Genomic DNA, 27,452 nt, shown 5'->3' with positions numbered 1-27,452 from the left:
TTTCACGTCCTGCAATTTACTATTGGGAAGTGTCGACCAATGTGCATGCCATAAAAGAGTAACAGGACGACATTAAACACTCCCTAGATCGGCGAAGGGAATCGTGCAAATAGCTGGCTGAAGAAGAGAGACTGCAGCCTTGGCCGCTATATCGGCCGCCTCATTTCCACAGATAACAACGTGTCCTGGGATCCAGAGGAACGCCACAGAGACGTCCCCCAAGTGGAGCAAATGGAGGCAGTCCTGAATCCGGTGGACCAGAGGGTGGACAGGGTACAGAGCTTGGAGACTGAGGAGAGAGCTGAGAGAATCTGAACAGATAACATACTGTATCTGCTGATGGCGACGGATGTATTGGACAGCCTGGAGAACAGCATAAAGCTCCGCAGTATAAACCGAACACTGGTTGGGAAGCCGAAATCGATTTGGGGTGTCGCCAACAATATAGGCACTCCCTACACCTAACGATGTTTTCGAGCCATCAGTGTAAATAAATTTGGCTTCCTTCATTTGTGCACATAGAGCAACAAATGCCTGACGATAAACAAGTGAAGGGGTACCATCCTTGGGAAATTGACAAAGGTCACGGAGCAGGCAGGTCCAGGGACGGAGTCAAGGCGGTGATGTACCCCAAGTTGTCAAGAAGGTTTTAGGAAAGTGGAAGGAAAGAGAATGGAGCAGTTGACGGAAGCGGACTCCCAGTGGTAGTAGGGAGGAAGGGCGGCCTGCATACCCTACATCCAAGAATAGACGGCCGAGCAGAGGAGTAAACTATGCTTCCATAGTCCAATTTCGAGCGTACTAAGGCGCGATAGAGGCGGAGAAGGTCCACGCGGTCCGCTCCCCAGGAGGTACCATTCAGGACACGGAGGGTGTTGAGGGATCGCAGACAGCGAGCCAAAAGATAGGAAATGTGGGAGGAACAGCACAGTTTTCTGTCAAACATAAGATCCAAGAATTTAGCTACGTCCGAAAACGGAAGGTTGACAGGTCCTAGATGTAAGGAAGGTGGAAGAAACTCCTTACGACGCCAAAAATTAACACACACAGTCTTACCGGGAGAAAAGCGGAAGCTGGTTTCGATGCTCCAAGAGTGGAGGCGATCGAGACATCCTTGAAGACGTCGTTCAAGACGGCTGGTCCGTTGAGAGCTGTAGTAGAGCGCAAAATCGTCCACAAAGAGGGAGCCCGAGACATCAGGAAGGAGACAGTCCATAATTGGATTTATGGCAATGGCAAACAGTACAACACTCAGCACGGAGCCCTGGGGTAACCCGTTTTCTTGGGAGAAAGTACGAGAGAGAGTAGTGTTCACCCGCACTCTAAATGTGCGCTCTGCCATAAATTCGCGAAGAAAAAGGGGCAGCCGATCTCGAAAGAACCAAGAGAACAGTGTGCGGAGGATGCCTGTCTTCCAACAGGCATCGTATGCTCTCTTCAGATCAAAAAACATTGCTACTGTTTGGCGTTTCCGGAGAAAATTGTTCATGATATAAGTGGAGAGAGCAACAAGATGGTCAATTGCAGAACGGTGCTTTCGGAAACCGCATTGGGCAGGTGTTACAAGACTGTGGGACTCCAGCCACCAAGCTAAACGGCAATTCACCATACGCTCCAAAACCTTACATACACTACTCGTGAGAGAAATGGGGCGATAGCTAGAGGGGAGATGTTTGTCCTTTCCAGGCTTTGGAACAGGAACGACGATAGCTTCCCGCCATCGTCTGGGAAAAGTACTGTCGGTCCAAATTCGATTATAGAGGCGAAGGAGGTAACACAGACTATGGGTTGATAAATGCAGCAACATTTGGATGTGGATACCATCTGGTCCTGGGGCGGAGAAGCGAGAAGAAGAGAGTGCACGTTGGAGTTCCCGCATGGAGAAAACAGTATTATAGCTTTCGCGATTTTGAGAGGAGAAAGCAAGAGGTTGCACTTCCACTGCACGTTTCTTCGGGAGAAACGCTGGCAGGTAATTTGAAGAGCTCGAAATCTCAGCAAAGTGTTGACCCAATGAGTTAGAAATTGCGACGGGGTCCACTAACGTATCATGCGCGACAGTGAGCCCAGAGACCGGGGAGAAACTAGGCGCGCCATATAACAGTCGAATGCGACTCCAAACTTCCGAGAAGGGAGCGAAGGAGTTAAATGAGCTAGTAAAGAAGTTCCAGCTAGCCTTCTTGCTATCGCGGTTGACGCGACGGCATCGCGCACGGAACTGCTTATAGCGGATACAGTTGGCCAAAGTAGGATGGTGGTGGAAAACGCGAAGAGCACGTCGCCGCTCACGTATTGCGTCACGGCATGCCTCATTCCACCAAGGAACGGGGGGGGCGCCGGGGCAATTCGGAGGTGCGTGGTATTGAACGTTCTGCAGCTCTAAGGATAACGTCTGTAATATGTGTGACCTCATCGTCGACGCTAGGAAAGTGACGGTCATCGAATGTCGCTAGAGACGAAAAAAGTGTCCAATCGGCTTGGGCAAACTTCCAGCGACGCGGGCGCATATATCGCAGTTGAGGCTGCAGTCTTAGGACACATGGAAAGTGGCCACTCGAGTATGTATCATCAAGGGCGAACCATTCGAAGCGCCGAGCTAGCGGAACAGTACCGACCGAAAGGTCCAATTGAGAGAAATTTGTCGTGGAGGCAGACAAAAATGTAAGGTCCCCAGTGTTGAGGCGAACAAGATCCGCTTGGTGGAAGATGTCTATCAATAGTGAGCCACGCGGACAAGGATGTGGAGATCCCCAAAGCGGGTGGTGGGCATTGAAGTCCCCAACCAGCAAGTAGGGGGGTGGAAGCTGACCAAGAAGATGAACGAGATCAGCTCGTGCCATTGGTGTGGACGATGGACTGTAGACAGTACAAAGCGAGAAGGTGTATCCAGAAAGGGAAAGACGGCGACAGCTTGGAAGGAAGTGTTTAAGGGGATTGGGTGATAATGGAGAGTATCATGGAGAAGAGTCATAAGTCCTCCATGTGCTGGAGTGCCTTCAACAGAGGGGACATCAAATCGGACAGACTGAAAATGGGGGAGAACAAAGCGGTCGTGGGGACGCAACTTTGTTTCTTGAAGACAGAAGATGACCAGCGAGTAGGATCGTAAGAGGATGAACAATTCATCCCGATTGGCTCGAATGCCGCGGATATTCCAGTGGCTAATGGACATAGGGTGAACAGAAAATGGAGGAATGTGACCAAGGTTGCCGTGAACTCAACGACTGCTCACAGCTTGTGACCGACAGCATGCAGTGGCATTCAGCCGAAGGCAGAAGATCCTGATCCATAGGTTGTTCAGGAGCAGCTCCTGCCACCAGCGATCAGCCGGTTGATCGGCCGCCAGCGGTGCGCCTCGGCGACACGGAAGACGGCCCAGGGCGGTCATCGCCAGGTGGTGCTGTAGATGAGACACGCCTTGGCGGAGAAGGAGAGGAACTGGATTTCTTATTAGCCTTCTTGGAAACATGATGTTTAGATGAAGGAGAAACTGATGGTTGTGAAGTTGGGGTACGTAAAAATCTTCACGAGTATGCTCTTTTTTTGAAGTCTTGGTGTCTGACTTTTGTGCTCGAGATTTAGCAGAACCCGATGAAGGGTGAGCCATAGAGTGAGCAGGTGAAAGTGGGGAGGTTGAACGGGCGATCTTTGCGCTGGCCGATCTCATGACCGTGGCACTAAAGGTGAGATCACAAGTCTGCGTGGCCGCCTCCTTTGTTGGCCGCGGAGAGGCAAGGACAGTGCTGTATTTTCCTGTCTGAGGCACAGTGGGCTTTCGAATGGCGAGTAATTTTCGAGCAGCAAAGTTCGACACCTTGTCCTTCACTCTGACTTCCTGAATCAGCTTTTCGTCTTTAAAAATGGGGCAATTTCGACAGGAAGCAGCGTGGTCACCCATACAGTTGATGCAACGAGGGGATGGAGGTGGACAAGCACCTTCATGGGTATCCTCGCCACACATAACACATTTGGCCAGATTGGAACAGGACTGGCTGGTGTGATTGAATCGCTGACACCGATAGCAACGTGTATGGTTTGGGACATAAGGGCGAACGGAAATTATCTCATAGCCCGCTTTGATTTTCGATGAGAGTTTGAATTTTGTCAAATGTCAAGAAGACAGTACGGGTTGGAATGATGTTCGTGTCAACCATTTTCATGACTCTATGAACAGCCGTTACGCCCTGGTCAGACTGGTAGTGTTGAATTTCCTCATCGGACAATCCGTCGAGAGAGAGTGTATAAATGACCCCACATGATGAATTTAAAGTGCGGTGCGCTTCCACCCGGACAGGGAAGGTGTGTAGCAGTGAAGTTGTTGTTGTTGTTATGGTCTTCAGTCCTGAGACTGGTTTGATGCAGCTCTCCATGCTACTCTATCCTGTGCAAGTTTCTTCATCTCCCAGTACCTACTGCAACCTACATCCTTCTGAATCTGATTAGTGTATTGATCTCTTGGTCTCCCTCTACGATTTTTACCCTCCACGCTGCCCTCCAATGCTAAATTTGTGATCCCTTGATGCCTCAAAACATGTCCTACCAACCGATCCCTTCTTCTGGTCAAGTTGTGCCACAAACTTCTCTTCTCCCCAATCCTATTCAATACCTCCTCATTAGTTACGTGATCTACCCACCTTATCTTCAGCATTCTTCTGTAGCACCACATTTCGAAAGCTTCTATTCTCTTCTTGTCCAAACTTGTTATCGTCCATGTTTCACTTCCATACATGGCTACACTCCATACAAATACTTTCAGAAATGACTTCCTGACACTTAAATCTATACTCGATGTTATCAAATTTCTCTTCTTCAGAAACGATTTCCTTGCCATTGCCAGTCTACATTTTATATCCTCTCTACTTCGACCATCATCAGTTAGTTTACTCCCTGAATAGCAAAACTCCTTTACTACTTTAAGTGTCTCATTTCCTAATCTAATCCCCTCAGCATCACCCGATTTAATTGGACTACATTCCATTATCCTCGTTTTGCTTTTCCTTTACTACTTTAAGTGTCTCATTTCCTAATCTAATCCCCTCAGCATCACCCGATTTAATTGGACTACATTCCATTATCCTCGTTTTGCTTTTGTTGATGTTTATCTTATATCCTCCTTTCAAGACACTGTCCATTCTGTTCAACTGCTCTTCCAAGTCCTTTGCTGTCTCAGACAGAATTACAATATCATCGGCAAACCTCAATGTTTTTACTTCTTCTCCATGAATTTTAATACCTACTCCAAATTTTTTTTTTGTTTCCTTTACTGCTTGCTCAATATACAGATTGAATAACATCGGCGAGAGGCTACAACCCTGTCTCACTCCTTTCCCAACCACTGCTTCCCTTTCATGCCCCTCGATTCTTATAACTGCCATCTGGTTTCGGTACAAATTGTAAATAGCCTTTCGCTCCCTGTATTTTACCCCTGCCACCTTCAGAATTTGAAAGAGAGTATTCCAGTTAACGTTGTCAAAAGCTTTCTCTAAGTCTACAAATGCTAGAAACGTAGGTTTGCCTTTTCTTAATCTTTCTTCTAAGGTAAGTCGTAAGGTTAGTATTGCCACACGTGTTCCAACATTTCTACGGAATCCAAACTGATCTTCCCCGAGGTCCGCTTCTACCAGTTTTTCCATTCATCTGTAAAGAATTCACGTTAGTATTTTGCAGCTGTGACTTATTAAACTGATAGTTCGGTAATTTTCACATCTGTCAACACCTGCTTTCTTTGGGATTGGAATTATTATATTCTTCTTGAAGTCTGGCGGTATTTCGCCTGTCTCATACATCTTGCTCACCAGATGGTAGAGTTTTGTCATGACTGGCTCTCCCAAGGCCATCAGTAGTTCTAATGGAATGTTGTCTACTCTCGGGGCCTTGTTTCGACTCAGGTCTTTCAGTGCTCTGTCAAACTCTTCATGCAGTATCTTATCTCCCATTTCATCTTCATCTACATCCTCTTCCATTTCCATAATATTGTCCTCAAGTACATCGCCCTTGTATAAACCATCTATATACTCCTTCCACCTTTCTGCCTTCCTTTCTTTGCTTAGAGCTGGGTTGCCATCTGAGCTCTTGATATTCATACAAGTGGTTCTCTTCTCTCCAAAGGTCTCTTTAATTTTCCTGTAGGCAGGATCTATCTTACCCCTAATGAGACAAGCCTCTACATCCTTACATTTGTCCTCTAGCCATCCCTGCTTAGCCATTTTGCACTTCCTGTCAATCTCATTTTTGAGACGTTTGTATTCCTTTTTGCCTGCATCATTTACTGCATTTTTATATTTTCTCCTTTCATCAATTAAATTCAATATTTCTTCTGTTACCCAAGGATTTCGATTAGCCCTCGTCTTTTTACGTACTTGATCCTCTGCTGCCTTCACTACTTCATCCCTCAGACCTACCCATTCTTCTTCTACTGTATTTCTTTCCCCCATTCCTGTCAATTGTTCCCTTATGCTCTCCCTGAAACTCTGTACAACCTCTGGTTCTTTCAGTTTATCCAGGTCCCATCTCCTTAAATTCCCGCCTTTTTGCAGTTTCTTCAGTTTCAATCTGCAGTTCATAACCAATAGATTGTGGTCAGAATCCACATCTGCCCCTGGAAATGTCTTACAATTTAAAACCTGGTTCCTAAATCTTTGTCTTACCATTATGTAATCTATCTGATACCTTTTAGTATCTCCAGGATTCTTCCAGGTATACAACCTTCTTTCATGATTCTTGAACCAAGTGTTAGCTATGATTAAGTTATGCTCTGTGCAAAATTCTACAAGGCAGCTTCCTCTTTCATTTCTTCCCCCCAATCCATATTCACCTACTATGTTTCCTTCTCTCACTTTTCCTACTGACGAATTCCAGTCACCCATGACTATTAAATTTTCGTCTCCCTTCACTACCTGAATAATTTCTTTTATCTCGTCATACATTTCATCAATTTCTTCATCATCTGCAGAGCTAGTTGGCATATAAACTTGTACTACTGTAGTAGGCATGGGCTTTGTGTCTATCTTGGCCACAATAATGCGTTCACTATGCTGTTTGTAGTAGCTAACCCGCACTCCTATTTTTTTATTCATCATTAAACCTACTCCTGCATTACCCCTATTTGATTTTGTATTTATAACCCTGTAATCACCTGACCAAAATTCTTGTTCCTCCTGCCACCGAACTTCACTAATTCCCACTATATCTAACTTTAACCTATCCATTTCCCTTTTTAAATTTTCTAACCTACCTGCCCGATTAAGGGATCTGACATTCCACACTCCGATCCGTAGAATGCCAGTTTTCTTTCTCCTGATAACGACGTCCTCTTGAGTAGTCCCCGCCCGGAGATCCGAATGGGGGACTATTTTACCTCCGGAATATTTTACCCAAGTGGATGCCATCATCATTTAATCATACAGTAAAGCTGCATGTCCTCGGGAAAAATTATGGCTGTAGTTTCCCCTTGCTTTCAGCCGTTCGCAGTACCAGCACAGCAAGGCCGTTTTGGTTAATGTTACAAGGCCAGATCAGTCAATCATCCAGACTGTTGCCCCTGCAACTACTGAAAAGGCTGCTGCCCCTCTTCAGGAACCACATGTTTGTCTGGCCTCTCAACAGATACCCCTCCATTGTGGTTGCACCTACGGTACGGCCATCTGTATCGCTGAGGCACGCAAGCCTCCCCACCAACGGCAAGGTCCATGGTTCATGGGGGGAGGCAGTGAAGTACACAGCAATATTTGTGCCTGGAGGGCACTGACTGTTTCTAACAACAAGGTGCCATTTCGTAATCTGGAACAAGACTTTACAGGACCTGCAATTGCGTCGACACCTTTCTGAATAATGAAAGGGTTGACCGTGGAGAAGTCGTGACCTTCGTCAGACTGAGAAACAACAAGGAACTGTGGCAACGATGGAAGGACTGTCTGTGGCTGAGACTCATTGAACTTACGCTTGTGAGCAGACATAGTAGAAGATGAGGAGACCATTGTGGAAGTATCCCCCATGATCACCGGCATCTCCTATCGCGCGCTCCTTCCTTGTGGGGGCCCTCTCTGAGGGCACTCCTGCCTTAGGTGATTGTTCACACCTCAGGTCACACCTCCCGACAAACGGACGGAGGGACCAATCGGCACTTTTGGAAGGTATCAGCTCGTGTAATCACCCCTCCCTGGGCCTGGCCGTTACCAGGGGGTACGTACGTGTCCTACCTGTCTACCCGGGGCGGGGAATTACGCGTTACCCCGTCACCGGCTACGCATGGAAATGCTTGGGTCGGCCTTCAGACACGCACAGGGAGGAAAAAAGAGATAGGGAAAAAACAAAGGGAAAGGAAAGGAGAGAGGTCACATACGCCGCAGCGAAGAAAAGGGCAAAGAGAAGAGGTAAGGAAAAGAGAAGGACAAAGGAAGGACGAAGACTTGCAAGGAGAGAAAGCAAAGAATGTGTTACATTTTTGAGCGTCCGTCTCCGGACGTAGGCACAAAACATACTCCAAGAGGGGGAGAAAGGGAAGGAAAGAGGTGGAGGTGAGGGAGGGGGGGCGAAGGTGGGGGATGGGGAAGGATGCGGAAAGGGAAGGTATGCAGTCCGGAAAGGAAGGAATGCCACATTAGCTCGGGGTTCCATGCTCGCTACGCATGCATCCACAAAAGAGTTGTGGACCCCCTGGGGGGGTTGACGATGCTGTGGTGTATGGTAAGGTGTTGAAGTTCAGTGACTTAGGAAGATAAAAGATGACTTAGACAAAATTTCTTGTTGGTGTGATGAATGGTAGCTAGCTCTAAATGTGGGAAGATGTAAGTTAATTCAGATGAGTAGAAAAAACAAACCCATAATATTTGGATACAGCATTAGTAGTGTACTGCTTGACACAGCCACATCATTTAAATATCAGGGTGTAACATTGCAAAGCAATGTGAAATGAAACGAACATGTGAGGACTGTGGAAGGGAAAGTGAATGGTCGATTTCAGTGTATTGGGAGAATTTTTTGATAGTGTAGTTCCCTTATAAAGGAGGCCACATACAGGACACTGGTGCACCCTATTCTTAAACGCTGCTGAAGTGTTTAGAATCTGTACCAGGTTGTACTGAAGGAGAACATAAAACCAGTTTATAGGTGGGCTGCTAGATTTGTTACTGGTAGGTTCAAACAACATGTAAATGTTATGGAATTAACTTGGGAACTGCAATGGGAATCCCTGGAGGGAAGGCAATATTCTTTTCAGGGAACGCTATTGAGAAAATTTAAAGAACTGGCATTTGAATCTGACTGCTGAATGATTCTATTGTCACCAACATATATTGTACATAAGGACCACAAATATAAGATTTGAGAAATTAGGGCTCATACAAAGACATATAGACAGTTATTTTCCCCTTGCTCTATTTGCAAATGGAACAGGAAAGGAAATGACCAGTAGTGTTACAGGGTACTCTCCACCATGAACTGTACAGTGACTTGTGGAGTGTCTATGTAAATGCAGATGTAGACCTTGTCTACAGATCATCCCCTGCCATCCCTAGTGATTTTATGGAGAAGGTACCACCACCTTACAATGCCTTGGCTACTCCACTGGCAGAGTGTTTGTGCTCCCATATTGTCTGCCTATAACTGCTCTAATATGGCATGGCACCAGCAGAGCATTTGTATTTGCCTGTCTATAATGCTGTACTGACATCATGCTACCCATCAATGTGGTACAACCAACACTTCAACTGCTCTACTCAAGGCCACACGGCGTCATTATCCGTGGTGAGAAAATCCTCAGTACTGAGTGCAATGGCAAGTTGATCCAGGTGTCAATCGACAAGTCAAGCCAGCATATGTCTTGACTGCTCCTGTTGTCATTCACTTCTTCAAACCAGCAAAAGACCTGACGATGGATGATGGATGATGCTTCCTCCACCACAGGTCAGACGGAGCCCATACCCATGGCTGCCAATGTTGCACACGTGCCACCAGCTGCCATCATGCCACCATATGTGCCTCAGCCTCACCCCACCTTGCCCAGCCAGCCGGCATAGCCACCTAGACCACCCCTGCGAAAGCTGCCTGTGAACTATGTTACACACACTGCCTGCCACGTCTGCTTAAAATGCCCATGTTGTGTCATAAGAACATCCTATAGCATAACACAGCCTGGCTGCTCCCCAGCCACTGAATGGGTTATAACCAGGAACCCCAGCCACTGCCTGCCATAGACAACCCGTCGCCAGTGGGTGGTGTTGTCAGCACATAGTCTCCAGTTGAGCTCCAGACACCACCTCTTGTGTAACAGGCTGCCCGTCTATCATCATTCCTACGTTCATGTCCCTGTGCTTCCACCGTATTGGGCATTGAGGCCAGCTTAGCTACTGTGTCAGTCTTCCACATTCTTTCCTGGTGAGCTCTGAATGTCACCCTCTGTGCCACAATGCTAATCTGTTGCAATTCTGAGACCCATGTTCAAGTCACATCACCATCATACTCACACAACTTTAAATACTTTTTACAGTCTCTGTGCCTCTGCTGCCTTGGATGTTGTGACTGTATCCAGTGCTACACCATGCTTCTGTGACAGAGTGAGTCAATGAATCGTGAAGAGCATGTAGGACTTGTGAATGCTGAAAAGCATCATTCCAAATGGTGTGCAACTAGTGAATGCCGTATTTTGTTACCTTTTGTTATCAGTGTTTTTGGAAGAGACATCTTTTGATACGACTCACAGCCTTGAGGCCAGTCATGTGTTACTACGGGCAGTTCACAGGCAGAACTGCGTGCTGCTGCTGTCACCAGCCAGCAGCTTGAGGACATACTCATTATGCACCAAAATTGACCCACACAGTGACATCATGCACAACCACCCAATCTCCACTGACAAACCTGCAGCTATCATGATTGCATTAGTGTGACTATGAAACATGTGAAACCCAAAATCTGTCACACAATCAGCCACAAGACTGGATGCTTGTGTTTTTTCACAACATCTGAGGTCCATTCTCTAGGGGGGGATCATCAATGTGGCAGCCATGCTACAGAAATGCATGAAGAGACCAGAGCTGCTCACAACCAGCACAAGCTAGCTGTGTCAGGTATGTATTCACTGGCAAGCACACTTATTGATAGGCAAATTTCTGGCAACAGTGTAATGCACATAGGCGTGAGTCAGCAAAAAGGTAGTGAGAGTTGCCACCGTACAGAGCAGATATGTTTTTCCAGAGATTTTTTCTGCAAGTCACCAGACCACTTGGGTCCAGCTAACATCAACTCTCCACCTTCACATATCCAAGTTTATTTGGCACACACAAGTCATCTTCACTTTCATATCATTGCATCTGTGAAGTAGATGGTGCCACAGGACCATGAAGAATTTCACTTTATACTGGACATGTTTCCATTGTCTCCTGCAGTCACTCAATGAGTCAACATGCTTTTCACTGAGGATTGTATACTCTTCAGGAAAACCTTCAAGTGGAATTATCTTTCAAATACTATTACTGCAATCACCAATTAATAGTTGTTGCAAACATTTGTCAATTGATCATTTACTCTTTTGTGCAGAATAAATGTTTTTATGGCAAGTATGTGCTTTATGAATTCACTTCACCACACAGACACCATGGCCTCTTCCCTGAGTATAGGGTGTGGGTGTGGCAGGAAAGGCCTGGCCAGACAGAGCACAGCCTGCCAGTGTGGCTGACGCTGCAGTGAATATCTGGAGTATTCAGCGGTAAGGTGAGAGCAGCCAGCCACAGAGGCTGCTGTTGCTGCATCAGCTGTCACACTGGAGAAGCAGCTGAAACCTCATTAGCAGTTTGCACGTGTAAGGTGGTAAAACAGAGCTGCCTCCTACTGTTGCCGCCACACAGCATTAAAATGGCCAGCAGGTGAACACTGCTGTTCCAGCCTGTACTGTGCTCTGAAACAAATCATCACCAGCTGGTGTAAAAGGCCAGTTGGAGCTGCATCAAAGCTGCACTCTGTGTGATCAGCACCATACAATAATGAACATTTCAACCATGCAGTCTGGCTGTTGTGGCTAAGCACTGCAGGCTGTACCAGTAGGGCACGTTCTGTCTGGCTAGGAATTTAAGCCTCCTCACTGCATGACTGACATATAAGTGGCGAAACTAACTTTCCAATTCAATCTTTCCATGGACTGTTGAAATTTGCTTGTGCTGTAGGTCTCTAAGTAACAAGGCTTACTGCTAATAATGATTCTTAGACGATTTTTCTTTTTTTTTCTGGCAACCCTTCAGGATTCAGTCAGAACACCTCCAATACCGAGAGAAGATACATCTTCAAATCTTGGACACTAATTTTACACTTCTTTCTTATACAGGTTAAACTGGTGTGTACACATCCGTATACATACAGAAATATAGTTATTGTTGCTTTACATTTTTAACATATAAATGTACATACATAAGTTTTTGCGTTGACACAATGAATACATCACTGTAACAAAAATATGTACAATAAGTTATAAAATCTTCACCATCCTTCATCCATGACCTTGTGTATCTGGTGATGAAGCACTGGGATTAGGAATAATTTCACTTAGGGGGTGACCTTCTTGCAAGGTTTTCGCATGCTGGATCACAACTCACAAGCACATGGTCGTAACAGTCCTCTTCTTTTCACTTCCTGCACTGGATGCTGCATCCAAGCTGCATAAGCATCACTCCAATGGTTGAGAGAGTGATGGTGATTCCTAACACAGACAGAAATGCATGCTTTCCAATCGGATCTCTCAGTCTCTCCTATTATTTTGTGTAATGCTAACTTATTTTCTAATTTACACATGTGCTGTCCTATCCCTCCCACTTGCTGTGGCTGCCAGGGTTATACTAATAGAAGCAAAGTGCCTGTCCCTGTGGGCCAATCACAGTGTCTCCCTCACCTATAACTTTTGAATTCCTATATGTAAGACTCTCTTCAATCAGTTTTAAGATAGAATTTAGCCTATTGCTTCTCCTTTATATTTCAGAACACATGAACTTGATTTTATCACAGCATCACACATCTAAAGTTAAAAGAACTCTCTTAATCTGTTCACATGTACTGTTATGAACTTCTTATTTGTTAATTGTATTTATTAATTACTTATTCATTAGCTGGAGTACTACATCTTGTCCAAGAGTCCGTACAGTACAAAGGTCTTCTCCGTGAACTTGTTAATTTCTTGGCCATGCTCTTCTCATGCTTATGTGATGTAATAATACCTTGTATCCTGTCTTGAATTCCTTGGGGTTTTGAGTGTGATCATGGCATTCCTTATTAACACTCCTTGCCATCTGATGCATCTGGCACATCCCCTCCTTTAGTTCGGTTCTGTAATCATCATAGTTGTCTTGCACTTTGGCCAGATACCACTGTAGGATCCCAGGTAAGTTGCATATTCTCCTGAAAAATAAATTGAATGGAGAGAACAAAGTTGATGAATGCAGTGTCGTGTTAGATACAGAAAAGGCAAAATACATCCATGCATCCCAGTTTTCCTGCTTTGTACCCACACAATGACATAGATACTTTGTTAGTGTTAGATGTGTTCTTTCAGATGCTCCATTTGTTTGTGGATGGTATGCACAAGACTGAATCTTCTCAGTCTTCAGTAAATAAGAAATCCTCTTTAGGATGCCACTTAAGTAGTTTGTTCATAGGTCACTCAATAATACTGATGGTGTTTGATTAATGCAAATTATTCTCTGTACTAAGACTCATGTTACTGTGCCAGCATCCTGTTGTGCTATAGGCTCTGCTACAATGAATGTCATCAAGGTATCCTGAAATGTTAGGCTGCAACTGCTACCTTTCTCTGTTATCTGAAGCAGTCTGACTACATCAATATCACAATGAGCATATTACTGGTTAGATATTTTGGTCATCACTAAGGACCTTCACCTTATATTGCATAATATTGTTCTTCTGACAACTCTTGCAACTTCCAATGTACTCTTCTATGTCTTTTTCATATCTCTCCATGATCTATACCTTTTAATATGTCCATATGTGAAGCTGATTCCTTGGTGTCCACCTACTGGCCAATCATGAAATTGCTTCAGACTAGATCATTTCTGCTCTTCTTTAATCACTGGTTGCTATTCATTTTGTTCTTCCTTGTTTGGCTCTTCCACATTCCTAGTGACTGCAACTGACTCTTCTAATATGCATGACAATCCATCTCCTACTGTGTCTGATGATCCCTTCTTGTATATTATTTCAAAGTCATATCTGGCCAGTTTAATCCCGAGTTTCATTAATCTTTACAACTGATCACTTATATGGACTAACCATTTCAAGGCTTTGCGATCGGTACATACAATGATTTCTATTCCATACAAGTGCTTCACTTGCCCCATCATACTGTATCCTCTCTCGGCACAGTTCAGCATCTTGGATGCAAAGGCTACTAGTAAATCCTGTCCTATTTCTCCTTGACTCAATGAGGCTGGTGTCCGTTGTGATTATGAACTGCGTCACAAAATCAGGATACTGTAAGATTGGGCTGGGGGGGGGGGGGGGGGGGTGCACAACAGTAAAATGAAACATTACCTAGAGAGCTCTTTAACTATTTCATGGTACTGGGTCTTGGGTTCTCCTTTATCTTGCTCATCCCCTTTTCTCCTTTATCTTGCTCATCCCCTTTGAGTCAAGTTGTAATCCTTTTGTTGTAATTACATGCCCCAAGTAAGTTATTTCTTTCCATAGGAACCAACACTTACCAATGTACAATTTTTAATTGTGCAATCAGAACCTCTCAAATGATTCTCCATGTCTGGCATTATGCTCTTCTAACACAGTTCCGAACATGACCACATCATTTAAATACATGTATATCTTTTAACCCTGAAGTCTAGTTAGTACTGTATTCATCAGTCTTGGAAAAGTGTCTCCACTATCTATTATTCCCACTGATAATCTTGTGTACTCATAATTTCCTTTTTGGAATACAGATGGCAGTTTTCTCTCTATCATCCTCATTAAACAGTATCTGATGGCGAGCCTTTGCACAGTAGTGATGAAGTACTTGGCTTTCCCTAAGCCATCTAAAATATTATCAATACAGTGTAATGGAAATACAGTGCTGATAAATTTGACTTTTAACCTTCAATAGTACACAACTGTTCTCTGCTTTTGCTTCCCTGAAGCATCGATCTTCTTTGGAATCATCAATAACAGAAAATTCCACCAACTTGTGCTCAGCGTAATATCTTCCCTTAACATTGGATATGTCTCATTTTGGAGGACTTCCTTTTGCACCTCTTGTTTTTGATACAAGAAGAGATTTATATCACTTTTCCTTGCGCCCCTCATTTCATCTAAATTTTATGCTCCACTGTCTTACTGTATGTTAATCTCTCTCCACACAAGTGAAATAAATCATGATTCACAATACATAAGTCAATAACCAAAGTCCTTTCTTCTTCTTTACCTGATCCACTTAAACCATTTCTTTTAAACTACTAATTCAAGATCTTGTCTCTTGGTCCACTGAAACTCTATTGTGTATGTCACAGTCCTCACCTTCCCCATGACAGGTACTGCTCCCGTATTCACCTTGTGACATTCCAATTTAATTTCTCTTTCTGTGGTATTGGCAATACTCGTGACACAAATGCCTCTCTGCATAGTCCCCAAGGATGCAGCCAAATACACACTTGTTTGCGACTGCCGCTTCTTCATTACTCTTGAGGACAGATATGTGTTCTGCACATCAATCTTTAAAACCTTTCCTTCTCATGAACCTGTTAATACACTGAATACTCAAATACAGAGGTATGTAAACAGGCAGAATATGGCGCTCTGGTTGGCAATGCCTATATAAAACAATAAGAGTCTGGCACAGTTGTTAGACCAGTTACTGCTGCTACAATGGCAGGTTATCAAGATTTAAGTGAGTTTGAACATGGAGTTATAGTTGGTGCATGAGCAATGGAACAGAGCATCTCCAAGGTAGAGATGCAGTGGGGATTTTCCTGTACAACCATTTCACGAGTGTACCATGAATATCAGGAATCCAGTAAAACATAAATCTCCAACATTGCTGTGGCCAGAAAAAGATCCTGCAAGAATGGGACCAATGACACGGACATTGGACTGTTGATGACTGGAACCAGGTTGCCTGGTCAGTATAGTCTTGCTTCAAATTGTATCAAGCGGATGTACGTATATGGGTATGGAGACAACCTCATTGATCCATGGACCCTGCATGTCAGCAGGAGACTGTTAAAGCTGGTGGAGGATCTGCAATGGTGTGGGGCATGTGGAGTTGGAGTGGTGTGGGACCCATGATATGTTTGACACAACTCTGACAGGTGACACGTACGTAAGCATTCTGTCTGATTACCTGCATCCATTCATGTCCATTTTGCATTCTGACAGACTTAGGCAACTTCAGCAAAAGAATGAAACATCCCACATGTACAGAATTGCTAGAGAGTGGCTCCAAAAACTCTCTTCTGAATTTAAACACTCCCCCTGGCCATCAAATTCCCCAGACATGAACATTATTCAGCATACTTGGGATGCCTTACAACATGCTGTTCAGATGAGATCTCCACCCCCTCATACTCTTACATATTTGTGGACAGCCCTGTAGAATTCATGATGTCAGTTTCCTCCAGCACTACTTCAGACATTAGTTGAGTCCATGCAACATCATGTTGTGATCCTTCTGCATGCTTGCCGGGCTCCTACACAATATTAGACAGGTGTACCAGTTTCTTTGGCTCTGCAGTGTATATCACACAGGATCTCTCTCCTTTCCATCTGCTGCTCATTCCTTGTTTCCCTGGTTCCTTCCTGCAGAGGTCTCTCATCTCTAGGCTCTATGTCAGATTCTACCTGATTTCCTACTAATGCCTTTGGTGTTGCATTTGCCTTCACAATCCATTTCCCTCAGCTGCCTTATGAGTGTTCCATGCAACATTGCACCTCTCTTTACGGCTCTTTCCCAGTCCGTAAGATTTGAGAGTTTGGCTCCCGTTCCATGTGTAACTGTATTGGTCTGACCTTGACCCATAACATCTTCGTTATGTAATCTGTGATTGCTTTTAAATTTTCACTGAACTCTCTGTCTAAGATTCCTTGATATGGTACATATAACTTGTCTTCCACTATATGAAACTTCAGTTCCACACACAAATTTCCATCTATTTTCAGCATTAACATTGTGGCTCTGCAACAGTTGCATTGTTTCTTTAGTAACGCTTTTCGGTTATATTCTTTCGTCAATGATACTGCCAGCCATACTCTTCAATGCAGATTCCTTTATAGCGCTAACCTGAGTGGCACTATCAACTAAAAAATTTGTGGTTCTTGTGTTTCCCTGGATGCATCTTATACTTATGAAGTAATTCCTGCCCTTTCAGTCTACTGAGTAGTACTTTGTGGCATGGGTTAGCTGCATAATGATGCCAGTCTCACCTTATCACATGGCCATGAATGTCCTTGCAGATCACATCACATGCTTCCAATTACCCTGTGATGTTTTATTTTAGGGCACAAAAACAAATAGGGTCATACAGCCCATGTCAGAATCATAGAACATAAAAAAAAGAAGTTAAAAATGGCTATATATTACACCCAATTGATGGACGGAAAGACAGCTAAAATCAGGGACTTGGAGAAAGGTCCATAAAATATGCCAGAGAGACAACTGATATCCTGAACTCAAGATGAAATATCCTTCACCATACTGCTACAATGGCTAAAAAGTAAAACACATCCGAGAGCCCGCGCATCGCTCGCTAAAACGGCTGATAACTCAGATGGCAAACGTAAATGAGAATGTAGGGGTTAAAAAAGGGAATTCTCTAAGGAAATGGTGAACCATCAGAGGTTGAGGGCAATGAGTACAAAGTGGTGGAGGATCGCCACTTAACAAATGGCAACGGCTAAAAAGACAGCGCCCAATACGCAGCCTAGCTAAAATGATCTCCTCGTGGCAAGAGGGCCGCTGGGAGCGACTTAATTCCTTGGAGCTCATTCTTCTGAAGGGAGGACCAGCGGTGATGCCAAAGTGGCACCACCTGCTGGCAGATGGTAACACAGAGATCATTGGAGGGAATGGAAGAACTAGTGGGCCAAGGTACGAGGACTGCAGTCTTGGCAGCAGCATCAGCAGCCTCATTTCCCATCAGACCAATGTGACTAGGAACCCACATAAACATCACAGTGACTCCATCAAGAATGAGCAAGTGACAGTGTTCGTGGACCCGATTCACTAAGGCATGGATGGTATACAGCACACAGAGGCTCTGAAGGTCACAAAGAGTCGGAGCAGATGACACAATTGAAAATCCTGTGTTGCCGGATGTACTGCGTGGCCCGATATAGACTGAAGAGCTCTGCTGTAAATATTGAGCAGTGTTCTGGAAGCCAATACCAAAAATCTTTGGTGCCAATGATGAAGGCACACCAGACACCACAGTCAGACCGAGAGCCGTTAGTGTACACAAAGTTTCCATCGCAAAGTCGGGTGCGGAGGTCATGAAACTTACGGCGATAGAGCGAGGCTAGAGTAGTGTCTTTAGAAAGTGAATGAAGGCCGAGGTGAACACAGGCCACTGCACAAAGCCAAGGTGGTGAAGGGTTCACATGCATCAGCAAAGTAGCAGATAATGTGAAGCCAGAGCAAGAGCCAAAAGTGAACTCCAGGAGAGTAGAGAAGAGGGACTTGCCCCATACTGGCAATCAATGCAGTCATCAAAGAAGGAGACGTAGGATGGGTGGCCGGACCCAATGGCATGCGTATCTGCTGAGGAGAAGGTCATGGTGGTATGACAGCAGTATTTCGGAAGCTCTGGTGCTCAGACTCTCAACCGGGCTAGTGTAAAAGGTGGCAGTGGCCAAACGGATGCCACGATGGTGGAGAGTATTGTGACAGCATAAGAGGGACGGGCATGCAGATGCGTAAATGAAACACTCATAGACTAGTTCTGAATGGACAAGGGACTGATAGAAACAGAGGAAGATGGTCAGATCCACTTCCCGGGAAGCACTGCTGAGGACATGTAGGACATTGAGGGACCGCCTACAGTGGGCAGCAAGGTAAGACGTGTGGGAGGACCGAGAAAGTTTCCTATCGAGCTTGAGCTCCAGGAATTTCATAGTTTCAACAAATGGACAAGCGATACACCCAAAATGAAAAGACGGTGTAAGAAACCAATTGCACCGTCAGAAATTCATACAAACAGTTTTGTCAGTGGAAATGCAAAAGCCACTGTTGATACTCCACGAGTAAAGATGTAGAGTAAAGATGCTGAAGACTCCGCTCAAGGAGACAAGTCTGTGGGGAACTGCAACAGATGGCAAAATCATTAATGAAAAGGGAGCCATAGATGCCTGGCAGGAGACAGGCCATTATAAGATTAGTGGTGATAGCAAAGAGGATGACGCTCAGGACGGAACTCAGAGGTACTCCGTTTTCCTGGATAAAGGTGTCCGACAAGGCAGAACCCATACATACTTGAAAACTCTGTCTTTTAAAAATTCGTGAAGGGAATATGTCACCACGGAAGCTCCATGTGTATTGAGTATTTAGGATACCAGTCCTCCAGGAGGTGTCATATGCTTTCTCCAAATCGAAAAACTTGGCCACAGTCTTGTGTTTCCATAGAAAATCATTCATGACATGGTGTAGCTATAGAATGAGTACCAAATTTGTCATAAAAGTCCATAACTTACCCAATTGATAGTATTTTTTAGCACAGGTATTTCGTTCATTCCAAGCAAGTATCAATTCGTGACGTCATCATCCAGACACAAGTTGACAGTAATCTGAGTCCGTTTGAGCACACTAATAGTTTCTTTCACTGGAAAATTTTTTATTGATTATGAAATACAAGTTCTTGAAGTTTATTTAGAATAGCAAATGTTTAATTAGTAATTGCATGCCACAATTTATCTGTTTAATATAAAGGTGTTTTGATTTTTATATGCATGTAAAAAGTGTGAATTTATGTGCAGCTTTTACTCTTACATGAGTTACCACTTAGAGTGCTAAAAGTGCGTGTGTACAGTTTGCTGAACTGTGCGATGAATTTCATTTTGTCATCTTGAGCCATATAGAGACAAATCCTGTTTTATTTAGACTTTAGGTGAGACAGACACATCACATTATTACAAAAAGTCGTTTAGCCCATCAGGGAAAATTGAAACCTGCGTGCTCAATTTGAAACACGTTACACGCTAGTGCGTGATTGAGCTTTCCATTTAATTGCATATAATAATTGCAAACATGCTTGAACGATGTTTGAAATTACTCTTAGAGACAAATACAGACTTTTGATAAAAATGAACCGAAAATTTATTCAAAATATCGAGGTTCTGTTCAACACTGTAATGCAAATCAATTCATTCATTAGAACGATGTGCGACATAATTATTCCCATAACACATACAAACTGTTACACAGAATTTGCTGATTGAATGAGAGTATAAGAATGCTCTTTTCCAGAAATGCCAATAAACCAGCAGTTTCAAAAGTTAAATTACCAACTGTTGTGTAACTTCATTGATATTGCATGTCACTGACAAACACTATACTTATCTATAAATGAACATTATTTGCAAGTAGATTTTGAATACTCACCAACACTGCCAAGCGTCAGTTCACATCACAACCAGTAATAAATGCCAATATAATTGAACAGGTATTACTTCATTAAAACAAAGCAATCAGCTTCCAATTCTAGGATAAACAGTAACAGGTGGAATTATTAAAATCTTGTGGAAGTGTATTAAGGTTTATCTGAACACTTCTATCATACATTATGATTTCACATTAACTGGACACATTATTAGTCAGAAACAAATTCACCCACAACAGATTGTCCCACGCCACTACTAAACTTTTATCGTGACTATTCACAAGAGATCTCAAGAAGCCAGGATCAAGAAACAAGAAAATAAGAGACATCGGTATAATGGGTTGACAAAGTGGCGTGATGGTCAAATGCAGACCGGCGAGCTCGAAATCCATACTTTGCAGTGGTTAGTAAATTGCGAGACTCGAGCCACCATACCATCCAGGTATGAATCATATGTACCATTACCTTGTAAACACAACTGGTGAGCGAAATGAGGCAATAACTAGAAAGCAGGTGTTTGTCCTTGCCGAGCTTAGGTATGGATATGACAGTGGCTTCACGCCAACATAGGGGAAATATTCTCTCTGTCCATAAGCGACTGTATGTATAAGGAGAAAGTGCTTGCCCGCAAGAGAAATGTTCTGCAATGGCTGAAAGTGAACATCATCCAGCCCTGGGGTGGAGGATCAGGATGAAGTGAGAGCGTGATCTAGATTCCTCACAGTAAAGGCGGTATTGTAGTACTCATGATTCTGAGAAGAGAAAATTATCACTGAAGCCTCCTCTATTCGTTTCCAATGGAGCAAGGCATAGTGATAGTGGGTGGAGCTCGAAATCTCGGCAAAATAGGCGCCCAAGATGTTGGAGATAGCAGTAGGGTCCACTATGACATCATCTGCTACTTCAGCCCAGAAACTGGGAATCGACCTGGGTCCCAGAGAGCTATCAGAAGTTGGCCCACAAAAATGAAGAGGGAGTGGAACTGTTAAAAGAACTAGTAAAGGAAATCCAGCTAGCTTCTCTGCTATTCTGAAGAACATGACGACACTGTGCACCCAACTGTTGTAACGATGCAGTTTTCCGTCTTGGGATGATGGTTAAAAACACAGAGAGCATGTCTCCATGGGTGGACCGCATCATGGCATACCTCAGTCCACCAAGGGACTGAGACACATCGCAGTAAAGAGGAAGTGCGAGGAATGGAACATTCTGCGACAGTAAGGATAACGTTTGTGAGATATTCTGCTTGGTCATCGCAGCAGAGGAAGTGTTGCAACTTCTGAAATTTTCCCAAAGTATTTCTTCTTCCAGTAATTTTCAGGTTTGCAGCTGGATCCCATCAACATTCTGCCATGATATTTCGGCCCAAAGGCATCCGGCCATCCTCAGGTGAGTAGACCAAGTACTGAAGAGACCTAATGGAATCCTGGTATTTATAGCGAATTCTGTGCATGCGAATTGTACTGGTGGTTTACGGTGCATGCATTGGGAGGTGACATGCACGAGACAGCCCAGTTATGTGTGCTGCCCTCAGTAGTGAAGTAAGAACAAACTATGAAACTTCTTGGCAGATTAAAACTGTGTGCCGGACCGAGACTTGAACTTGGGACCTTTGCCTTTCGCAGGCAAGTACTCTAACAATTGAGCTACCCAAGCATGACTCATGACCCATCCTCACATCTTTAATTCTGCCAATACCTCATCTCCTACCTTCCGAACTTCACAGAAGCTCTTCTGCGAACCTAGGTGATTTATACTGTCAAATGCCTTTGACAGATCACAAAATACACCAGTTGCCTGCAATTTTTTGTCTAACGAATTAAGCACATTTTCACTGTAAGTGCAGATAGCCTTCTCAGTATCAGAACCTTTTAGAAATCCAAACTGTGACTTTGACAGTATGTTATTTGAGATAAGATGGTTATAAAGCCGATTGTACATTACTTTTTCTAAACTTTTTGAGAATACTGGCAAAAGTGAAATTGGACGGGAATTTGATGCTATTTCTTTATCTCCCTTCTTAAATAGTGGCTTAACTTTAGCATATTTCAACCAATCAGGAAATATTCCACTGATAAACAACTGGTTACACAGATAGCTTAATATGTTACTTAACTCAGAATCACATTTTTTAATTAACTTTGTTAATATTTCATCTTAAAGATTTTATGATGGACATTATTTCTGCTGGGGTAGTGAGGGTCAAATCCATATTATGGAAGTTACTTTAAATGTCTGGTCTGAGGTATTCCATAGCAGCATCTACCGAACCTGCCAACCCCATCTTTTCAGTAACAGTTATAAAATGTTTGTTAAAACATTCTGAAACGCTATACACATCTGTCACCAACGTATCATTTACTCTTAATGCTATTTGCCCCTCTTCATGTCTGGTTCTACCGGTCTCCTCCTTCACTATATCCCATATTGTCTTAATTTTGTTATCTGATATGACTATCTTTCCTTGTAATATATTTTCTTTGATGTCCGTATTACAGTCTTTAATATTTTGCAGTATTTTTTGTAATGTGCTATAGCATCAGCATCAGAACTGTTTCGGATTGACAGATACAGTTTTCTTTTTGTTTTACAAGATACCCCTATTCCTTGAGTAATCCATGGCTTCTTTGTAGACTTTGCTTTAACCTTGGTAAGTTTTGGGGGAAAACAGTGTTCGAATAAGGTAAGCACTTTATTGGCAAAAGTGTTAAATTTTTAATTCATGCCATGAGCAATGTAAACATCAGTCCAGTGAATGCTTCTGCGGAGTGTCCTAAAATAATCAATTTTTGGTTTATTGATTACCCTTTTGAGCTCAGATTTAACAGATTTTATATCCTGTTCAGTATTAACATTTAACAGAAGGAACTGCATGTCATGACCTGAGAGGCCATTGACTATTGGTTTTGTAATATAATTTTGTTCATTGGACTTTTCTATAAAGATATTATCAGCAGTTGTTTGTGAGCAATTGGCTACGCTGGTGGGGAACTTTACAGTGGGAATTAAGTTGAATGATAGTGTTACTAAGTCAAATAAGTTCCTATTGGGAGAGTCTTTCAGGAAATCTACATTGAAATCACCAGCAACCACTATTTCTTTGTTTTTGGTTGTTAAATGGGCCAGTACAGCTTCAAGGTGGTTTACAAACAGATTAAAGTTACCTGCAGGTGCTCGATATACACTTAATATAATGAAGTTGTTTTTGTGAAATTCTACTTCTGTTGCACATGCTTCCATATGCTGTTCTAGGCAAAATTTATGAATGTCTATGTTCTTAAATTTATGAAAGTTCCTGATGAATGTGGCAACTTCCCCTTTCTCCATTTCTGATCTACAAAAGTGAGATGCTAACCTAAACCCTGTAACACGTAAAAGTTCTATACAAGTGATCACATGATGCCCAGAGAGGCAGATTATGTTAGCTGGGTTTGAAGACTAATTCATCTATGCAGATAATTAATTCATTAATTTTATTTCTCAGTCCTCGAATATTTTGATGCAATAAAGATAGCTGACATTTCACATTAACTGAGCTAAAATTGGGTAGAGTTGAAATATCTGCTGACTGTTGAAAATTCTTAACCAATAGCTGTTTATGCTGATGTAATAAGCTAGAATTATGTTTTTTGGTTTCTTTCTCAAATTGAAGGTTTGTCTCAGTCCTAACCTCTCTTAAAATTTGCTTTCTTTCTGTCCTCTCTGCCCTAAAAAAGGGTCTTTTCTGAACCCTATAACCACTGGTATTTTATCGCTCATGACAGTGCCTCCCCCCTTTAACTTTCTTGCTATTTTCCCAGCCAGTTTACCCTTCCCCTTTCTGTTGAGGTGAGGGCCATGCCTAGTGTAATCTCACCTATTGAGAGAATCAACAGGAACCTCACCAATGTGTGACCCTGCACCCGACATAAGCAGCCATTCCAACTCCAAATTAACTGTCTTGACATAAGAGTTCAAATGAGGTCGATCATGATGCCCAAGAACCGATACAAACTCAACACTAGTATGCTTAGATGCTGACGCAATCTTTGCCAGGTCACACTCTATACTGTGCCCAGGATCTCTGTCAATACTATTACCTGCCCCACCCACTATAACCGCAGTGTCTTCCTTAGTGAAATCTTTGCAAAGTGATCCTAAATCCTCTGTCACCTGTTCCAGACCAGCATTAGGTTTAAAAAAAAATTGGTGACCTGGTATTCTGATCCTAGTTCATCCTGCAAAAGTTGGCCAACACCTCTTCCATGGGAACTACCTAACAACACTTTCTTTCTTTGTATTGATTTCCCTATATTCTTACTTTTCAATTTGCTGCTGAAAGTTTGTTGTGCCCTCTCCACACCTACACATGCTTGAGGCTCACCAGCTTCTAACTGAAGCAACAGGTCAAATCTATTTTCCAAATTCACCACGAAACTGTCACACAAAGTTCTAAGCCTGTTCCTCCTGTTGCCTGTTGCCACTTCCCACCTCTCTTTACCCTTCTCCCTCCTTAACCTGCCAAGATCTCCCATGGCCTTGTCTAACTCAGCCTGAAGGGTGGCAATTTTCCCCTCCTGTTCTAGTATCTTCCTATCTCTACTACAAATCCTACAAAATCACTGATGAGTCTCATTTAGTTCCCCTATTCCCACGCCACTAGTCACCCACATGGAAAAAACTACAGCATCCATCACACCAAAGGCCCAACCTAACAATTCTATGGCAAGTCAAGCACTTTTCATTCATGATAAACGTAATAGTTTATTAAGAATAAGTCAGTTAAATTACAGATAAACACGAAAATATGGTCCCACATATTTTGCCTATATGCAACTGTGTGTAAACAAAAACAACAGTGTAAAGTTCTGAAACAAAGACTTAAACTTTACACTACTTTCCGGAAATGCTAGTTAAATAATGAAGAGGTACGCTACAGTTCAATTGCTGGAGAGAGCAATGAACAACTAAATGAAATTCTATAGATTTTCTGCGGCAAAATGTAAACAGAAAATATGACTGTACGATCTTTTCGTGTTTTCTGCTATATTATCTACAGAAAAATGAAACCTTTAATGGTACACTTAAACGGCACAATAATACACCTATTTACCACGTAATCAGTAGTTGCAACTGAAATGCTTCAGTCACCTTCGGGCTGCTTTGGCACGCCTGGGAGACAAAGCACTTCAGCTGCAATAGTCACTCTGTTTGAGGCGTTCTTCAGAGCCAGACATGTATCTCTGTTTCGGGCGTTCTAGAGGAATGGACGCGTAACTATGTTTCAGTCATTCTGGATGGATGGACATGTCATACTCTACATCAGAAATTGGAAGAAAAGTTACTGTACAACTAAGAAAGCTATGTCTAGTGTTGTAAAAGACAGTGAAAATGTGTGGGTATTTAAATAATAACCAAGCAGGATATATTAATGAGAAGTGTCACCAACCATCATTGTCAGTACAACAGATCTTTCCCTGTGCAAACACAGAGACTAACCTGGGCAAGTGGCATTTCACAAAAAGCACAATCACAGGTTCAAGTTAACAGCGTAACAGCCTCCACCAAAGAAGATCCCACGACTTACAAGCTGTCTTCTGTACTGGGGACACAACTTTAGAAGATGACAGGTTAGTGGAAAGAATGGTTAGAGACTCTTATTCAGTCTCTCCAGCTTCCAGATCTGACTCCCAAAGCACACACAATTTATAGACTGTTCTGATGTCAACTACTGAAAATGCAGAACACCTTTCCAATAACATCCTAGACATGTTCCCTAAGGGAGGGAAAAAAGAACAGCAAGAGGACAGACATGCAGCATGGAAGGGAAAAGATGCTGCAAAGCTATGAATTCTCTAAGCCAAACACAAACCTGCCAAAGAGTGGCAAGCCCCCCGGGGGCGATTTCCCTGTGATGAACTCAACATCGTGTTCCCTCTGTATTTCTCGGTGGTGATAATGGATGGAGTGCCTGTTTCTCTGCTCCACTACAACTTAGCTGTGTGGCATATATTTTCCTGACATGTCTCTCCATAGTGCAGTTTCTTGGATGATGGTCTCCTCTCTTATATGTAGAACAGCAATCTCTCAGGTGACTGGGTTCCCTAAACTTTTCTTTTCTAGAGGCAATAGATGCTGCTTCTGTTAATGATACATTCACTACTTGGGCTAGTGTCAAATCATCTCCTCTTACTCTAAGATTTCTTTTAATCCTCTCATCTTCGATTCAATGTGTGAGCCATCTTCCCTATCAGAGCTTGGTTTCACAGAATGTCTGATTCCCTCATCACTCCCTGGATGGATTTTTGAAATTGGTGCTGCAATGTGTAAATGTGACTTGCCCATTTGACCATACTTTTGGTTCTGTTCTGCCTACTAGGGAATAATAGACACATATGGTAATCTAAAGTCAATTTTGACTCATAGTTCTCCAATAGAATGCCATTAGCATCCACCAAAATTGCTGTCAAGTAGCATCCAAGTAGTTATGTTTCCAGCTTGAGCTGCACCAACAATCTTAGTTTTAATAAATTTTAATAGAAAACTATGACTAAGGGCTTGGTGTTAGTATGAATGCTAGGTCACAACTGTCCATGAATTCTCTAAGTTCATCTTTATTCCATCAAAAGCTCCCAGAATTAAATGCATCAGACCCAACTATATTTTGAGTGGGGGCCTCACTACCTTCCAATTTCACATTAGGTTATTTTTTGTCCTTTCTCAAAGCTGTAGAACTTGTCTCCATACTATGGTGCAATTTGAGGTCTTGTGAAGGTGTAACACTAGAATTTGGTGCAGTTGGCATGCACACGCCACTGATTCAGGTATTGGAGGCCCTGACACCAGTTGTAACTGCTACGAAGGTGTCCTCTGTTGTTTACTGCAGTGGGCTGCTTGATGCAGTCT

Source organism: Schistocerca piceifrons, chromosome X, assembly GCF_021461385.2.
Source record: "Schistocerca piceifrons isolate TAMUIC-IGC-003096 chromosome X, iqSchPice1.1, whole genome shotgun sequence".
In the NCBI taxonomy this organism is placed as follows: Eukaryota; Metazoa; Arthropoda; class Insecta; order Orthoptera; family Acrididae; genus Schistocerca; species Schistocerca piceifrons.
Note: the sequence above shows the minus strand (reverse complement) of the source record.